General features: G+C 45.3%; 2 long non-coding RNA genes across 2 annotated transcripts; one reads left to right on the top strand and one right to left on the bottom strand.

Annotated features, from left to right (window-relative positions):
• The first annotated feature begins 2 nt into the window (after positions 1-2).
• LOC109971566 (uncharacterized) lies at positions 3-198 on the top strand. Its single transcript, XR_002276562.1, has 2 exons — positions 3-56; positions 143-198. It is a non-coding gene; the product is annotated as an uncharacterized LOC109971566 (long non-coding RNA).
• Positions 199-296: 98 nt separating this feature from the next.
• On the bottom strand, positions 297-2917 carry LOC109971567 (uncharacterized). The gene is made up of 3 exons (XR_002276563.1): positions 2907-2917; positions 1201-1203; positions 297-408 (listed from the first exon to the last, which is right to left on the bottom strand). It is a non-coding gene; the product is annotated as an uncharacterized LOC109971567 (long non-coding RNA).
• Positions 2918-6923: the final 4006 nt, after the last annotated feature.

Genomic DNA, 6923 nt, shown 5'->3' on the forward strand with positions numbered 1-6923 from the left:
TTATAATAAGGAAGCGTGGTTCAATTGGCGCCAGTCTGCCATACACTCTCATGGAGGTAAGTTGCGTTCGCATCATTGCTGCTATACTAGCATAGCATGAATATTGGTACCTAAGTCTAAAACTGTTTTTGTTCCCTTTTAGTTAATTTGAGTGCAACGGAGCTAAAGCTGTTCTTGTTATGTTGTCTTCTGTACCAGGTATTATGCATTTTAATTTATTTTATACACAGGCCAGTCTGCCATACACTCTCATGGAGTTAATTTGAGTGCAACGGAGCTAAAGCTGTTCTTGTTATGTTGTCTTCTGTACCAGCAATAAAGACATTTGTAGCTGAAAGATTGTCTCCAGCCGGGTTAATCACAACGCAGAGTACCTCGACACGGATGTGACGAAATCATTCCGCTACACTAGCATCTGACATTTATTACAAGTACCATTATCGCTAAAGGAGGCAGAGGAATAACTGAACACGCAACACTCCAAGCAAGAGAAAGGAGGAGAGGAAGAGGGGGAAGCCATTGCTCTCAATTAAGCTACTAGCTTAGCTAGCTTCCAAACTAGCCGACCTAAAGTAGCAAATTAAATTTGGTAGTTAGCAAGAACTTCTGCAACACAAGTGCTTTAAGTGGTGCAAGTGTATGTTGTCACTCAAAAATTCAGATGAACCTAGAAAATAGTGAGCTTAATTCCTAAACAATCTGGAAGCAAGCACAACGCAGTGCAAGTACAGAAAACAGGAAATGAGTATGGTTTACCGTAGAGGCAGGAAACGGCAGTCCGTCCCCAAGTTGTTGGATGGGTTGTTGAGTTGAGTGATGAGCTGAGGCGAGTGCACAGTGGCTGGCCCAGACGTGATGGTACTGGAGAGATGAGATGCTGGAGATCTACTGCTGCAAGTAAACCGTCACCTTTATTACCGCACTCTCTTTATTACCGCCACCATCTCACTAATGCTGAGTGAGATGGTGGCTGCAGGAAGGCTAGCCCAGACAGGATGGTGCCAGTGAGGAGAGCTTCTGGCTGTGTTGATAGAAGCTGACAATGAGACAGGAGCAAGTGCAATGTGTACTACAGCATGCGATGTCGGAGACAGGACTCCATACAGTAGGTACAGAGCTCAGCAGAGAGTGCGGTAATAAAGGTGACAGTTTACTTGCAGGTTTGTAGGAGCCAAAACTTCATGGTCTAGGTATGACAACGAACTGGCGGTGACTGAGTGTTAGAGTGGTGGTTAACTAGGCCAACAGCTCATCAAGGTAATCTGCCACAGGTGAGGTGCAGCGAAGCGTAACCCTGACAGGACCCCCCCACCCCCCAAAGTGAGCCTCACAGCGACCCACCCGGCCTGTCAGGGTGAACCTGATGAAAGGCATGAAGCATCTGTGGGTCAAAGATGAAGGAACGGGGAGTCCAGGACCGCTGCTCCGGACCATACCCCTCCTAATCCACCAAATATTGGAACCCCCATCCACGAGGGCGGATGTCCAGAATGCGCCGGATGGAATAAGCAGGTCCACCGTCCACCTCAATGGCAGGAGGAGGTTGTGAGGGAGGAGGACTGAGTGGAGTTGAGGAGACCGCCTTGAGCTGTGAGACGTGGAATATGGGATGCAACCGCATCGATTGGGGGAGCGTAAAGCGGACAGCTGTTGGGTGGATGATGTCTGAGATAGTGAAGGGACCCGGGCATCTCAGTGCCAGCTTATGTGTGACGTTCTTGAGAGGTATGTGAGCAGAGGACAGCCAGACCCGCTGTCCTTTCTTATAGGTAGGAGCTGCTCTTCGTCTGCGATCTGCCAATCTGCGTTTCTGTTCAGAGGTGTGGTTCAGGGCAGCCAGAACTTTTCATCTACTCAGTTTCGGTGGACTGGGTCCTTAGGTATCCCTCTAGAGGTTGCGGAGTCTTTTCACCAAATCACCATCCATGAAGTTGTCCAGCCACAGATACTATTCTACCAAGACTGTCTTATAAAAGAAAGACTATTAACAATTCCAATGAGTCTCCACCTGTCTCCTGGCTGGACACCATCTACTCCTTCTGCCTCTCCACCTCCTGAGCCACCTCATCTGTCTTACATACCCCCGGACTATCATGACCTTCAACAGGTGTTTAGCAAGCACCTTGCCACAGACTCTCTTCCCCCTCATAGACCATATAACTGTGCTATTGACCTGTATCCGGGAGCCACCTTGCCCAACAGTCGCCTCCTCCACATCTCCAAACCTGAATGACAGGCTCTGGAGGAGTACATTGAAACCGCCCGACGTGCAGGTATGATCCGTCCTTCTTCCTCACCCCTGGTTGCAGGGTTCTTTTTTTGTGAGGAAAAAAGGATGGTGGCTTCGATCCTTGCATTGATTACCGTGGTCTAAATGCTATTACTGTCAAGAATAAATACCCATTACCTCTCCTTTCCTCTGCTTTTGAGTCTCTCCAGGGTGCAGCAGTCTTCACCAAGTTGGACCTCAGGAGTGCCTACCACCTAGTGTGCAGGGCAATGAGTGGAAGACGGCCTTCAAACCCCCCCCTTGGGCATTTTGAATATCTGGTGAGGCCTTTTGGCCTCACCAATGCCCCGGCGGTTTTTCAGGGGTTGATCAATGACATCCTCCGTGATTTCCTAGGCAGTTTTGTGTTTGTTTATCTCGATGACATTCTCATATACTCTTCATCCCTCACAGACCATATCCAACATGTACGTCAAGTCCTCCTTCGACTCCTGGAAAACCGCCTGTACATTAAAGCCGAGAAGTGCATCTTCCACTCTCCTTCAGTGGCTTCCTGGGGTTCCTCATCAAACAGGGACTCCACACCGACCCATCCAAAATCACTGCAGTCACCAATTGGCCCACTCCCACCTGCGTGAAGGACCTGCAACGCTTCAAGGGCTTTGCAAACTTCTACTGATGCTTTATTAAGAACTATAGCAGGGTGGCTGCCCCCCTTACGCAGCTCACCTCCACCAAGGTGAAGTTTGCATGGTCCAGGACAGTGGAGCAGGCCTTCCAAGGACTCAAACACCGATTTACTACAGCCCCCGTACTCCTCCAACCTGACCCCCTGCGGCAGTTTGTGGTTGAGGTGGACGCATCCGACACTGGGGTAGGAGCGGTCCTTTCTCAGCGGTCTTAGGGAGACCAGACCTTACACCCCTGTGCATTCTTCTCCTGATGGTTGACCCCGGCTGAATGCAACTACGATGTAGGTAACCAAGAACTACTGGCTGTAAAATTGATGTTGGAAGAATGGCGGCACCTCCTCGAGGGTGCCGACCAGCCCTTTTTAGTCTGGACCGATCACAAGAACCTGGCCTACCTCCAGTCAGCCAAAAACTGAACCCCAGACAAGTGAAGTGGGCCTTGTTCTTTGATCGGTTACAGTTTACTCTCTCCTACCAGCCAGGGTCCCGCAACCAAAAGCCAGATGCTCTCTCCTGGCACTTCCATCCCTCTACCTTGGACACCCCTCTAGAAACCATTCTATCTGCCTCCTGTATGGTTGCCTCTGTGACATGGGAGATAGAGAACACCATACGGGAGGCCCAACAACACGAACCTGATCCTGGGGTGGGGCCACCAGATTGTTTATCCCCCAGGCTGTTAGGGCCCAGACCCTCAACTGGGCCCATGACTCCTGACTAACTAACATTACTCTCCTGAAACGCCACTATTAGTGGCCAACCTTAGAAAAAGACGCCAGGGAGTATGTAGCAACCTGTGCTCCCTGTACGCAGTCCAAACCCCTCCATCAGTCACCTGCGGGCCTCCTTCGGCCACTGACCACGCCCAGTCGGCCCTTGTCTCACATAGCTCTAGACTTCATCACCGGGCTACCTCCCTCCCAAGGCAACACAGTCATTCTTATCATTGTTCTCTGCTTTTCCAAGGCCACTCACTTTCTCGCACTACCACAACTCCCCACAGCCCTTGACATGGCCCAGCTCCTGGTTCAACACGTTTTTCACATCCACGGCATTCCCATAAACATTGTCTCTGACCGGGCTCCACAGTTCACTTCGCACATCTGGCCCGCCTTCTGCACAGCCCTTGGGGCTCGTCCTTGTCTTTCCTCCAGATACCACCCACAAACTAATGGTCAGGCTGAATGGTTAAACCAGGAGCTTGAAAACGCCCTCCGTTGCATAACCAGTTCCTCACCAGAAGACTGGAACCTGTTGTTGCCTTGAGTGGAATACGCCCACAACACCCCCTCCGGTGGCCCCCGCCTCCCTCCCTGGGATGGTGTTTTGTCTGTCTGGTATCCATTATCTTTCTGACTGCCTGTCAGGTTTGCCCGGCTGCACCTGCCCTTCTCACCTCCCTTTCTTATTACTTCTGTCTCAGTTTTCTCCACGTTGCACACCTGCCACTGATTCCTTGATTTACACCAGCTGCATTCACTTAGTCCCTCACCCTACTTATACCCAGTTCACTTGCTACTTTGTTGCGAGTTTCTCTTATTTTTTCGCTCACTAACCATCCCGTGTGTGAGCGGTCCTAACATTTCTACTCTAAGGTATCAATTTTATTCCTTTCTAGGTAACTCAACAACCTTTGAGCCACAACACTAAAGAAGATCTTGCCTTCTACATTCAGAAGACAAATAGACCTAAACTGCTCCACTTCAACTTAAACTTTTTTCTTGCTCTTCTCCATGACTTAGGAATGAGCTGCTTCTTCCATGCCACTCTAATAAGCCTCCACAAAAACCTCGACCCATCTGGAGCATGTTTAGATAGCCTACAGGGCATGCCATTAAGCCGGGGGGGCAGACCAAGCTTCCTGTCCCTTTTTTGAGCTGCATGCATCTTTTTTAAGTAAGCCTCTAGTTTTTTTAGGAACTTTCAAGGTGTCACTTTCCTCCTTATTAAACAGTGCCTTACTTTCTCTACTGCTACTTTATCTCTACTCTACCTTTGTCTCTGTATTTATGTTACATTTCCCATTTTCTCTAGTTAAATATCAAGTCATTACTAATTACAGAAAGCCACAGTGACTTGATCATTTTTGCAGAAATTCATGTATTAAATCATGGGTTATACATTAAACATTACTTAAACATGATTTTTATCATTACTGTAAAATGTTACCATTCATACAGTTGTGCCAAAAACAGATTCAGTAATTTTCCTCACAACTTTAAAACCATCAAAATAACCACATTTTGAAATAAGTCATCAAACCTAAAAAAAAAATCTTGGCCCTAACTGTGAAAACCTATTTGTTATAATACACTCATTTGCTCTCACTCACACCCTTCTCTTTCACCACACACACAATGATAGTGTTTTTCATGTGAATAAAAGAATAACAGCTCTGCTATGAATAGCTTTCCCACCGCCTCGAAAGGACTTCCAACTTTTCATTGGCTTTGACACATAAACAAGAAGGGGGCTGGTGCAAACAAGGTGTGGCTTTAATCCAGGTAAAAAAGAACACCGTGTCATGGTAACTTGACTGACTCAGAAACATACCTTAGTATGTTACAGACACATCAGGACCGCGGAATAACATTTGGAAATATTTTATTGTTTGTAGCTGTTCTATTAAGTCTTAGCAGACAGGTAAGAGGCACACATAACGGCAAATGAAAGTCAAGTCATGTTATTAATTTTTCAGTTTAGGAGGAAGTAGAGAGTGGGGAAGAAAGGCACTGTTAATTATTATCAGAGCCTCATTGTTGTAGGTTTTTTTTTAAGTTTAACAAATACAAAGCTAAAACATGACCCAATTTAATGTGCTATCTGTGACACAGTCCTTAAAGGTGACTAATAAACTCCCTTTAATAATCTGAACTGCCTCATGTTATGGTTATGCACTACTGTATATTGCTTTTGACTCCTGATTGTTTTCCCCATTTTTCTGTTTTATTTTTTGAGTCTCAGTCTCAAAGGTCAATGTTATGATTCATTGAAACTCAAAATAGCCAGCATCGACAGACAGTGGAAACTGGTCTGTGACTGTGATGACTGCTCCATGAGTAATCATGTTGCAACAAACTCACATAGTTGTAATGATCAAGTGTGAACTGCAGAGGCTCCAGTTTTCCAAATAAACATTGCTCAGGGATCATTGTCATCACAGTTTTGTTATTGCAGACCTCTGCAGTAACATACATACAGTTGCTCTGTATTACAGGTTATGATTAAATCTATACTCGTGCATTGTCCTCTTGATTTAAAACTGAACTGTAAACAGCTTAAGGAAAATCTGAAGACAGGTAAGTAGAGAAGTAACATTGGATGAGCACCTCAAAGAAACCCAGGGAGAGTTCCCTGGCTAGTCTGCACCACATCACCCAGACAAATGCTTCATATGTGTAAATCTACTTGGCAATAAATATATTTCTGATTTCCTATTCAGCATACTTTTCGTGGCATCAAATTACCAAAAATATAAACACCCTCTATTGTCTAAAAAAGATAGGGCTCAACAGAAAATATTTATCTGGTTACATTACAATAGCACATTTGATGAGCTTTTCCTGCATCTTTCTCTCTTGATGGCTTTGATTTCTTCTGTTGCTATACTGGTCCTAAATAAATGTTGGTGTTAACATGTTTTCATTTATCAAATTAGTAATTTTTAAAATGTATTATGTATTTTTTAATTTCCACACAAAATAGAAAAGTCTAACTTCTTACTGAGGTGGTAAAATAGAATATTTGTATTATATTTTTTATTTAACTTATGATCTGAACTGGAAAGACTGTTAAACTGAACTGCCCGCTGGGATAAATAAAGCAACAGAAACCAGACAATAGAATAAAAGTGGAAGGAAGTGCAGCTCTTCATGTAGAAGTAACTCAGCTTCTGTACAGGGACTTCACTCCAGAAAGGATTTAAATTACAGGAGAAACAGCCAGAAAAAAAACAAACAAACAAGCCAATCAAAGGGGGAAAAACAGAAACAGCTGTAACT

The sequence above is a fragment of the Monopterus albus genome, unplaced genomic scaffold, assembly GCF_001952655.1.
Source record: "Monopterus albus unplaced genomic scaffold, M_albus_1.0 scaffold228.1, whole genome shotgun sequence".
In the NCBI taxonomy this organism is placed as follows: domain Eukaryota; kingdom Metazoa; phylum Chordata; class Actinopteri; order Synbranchiformes; family Synbranchidae; genus Monopterus; species Monopterus albus.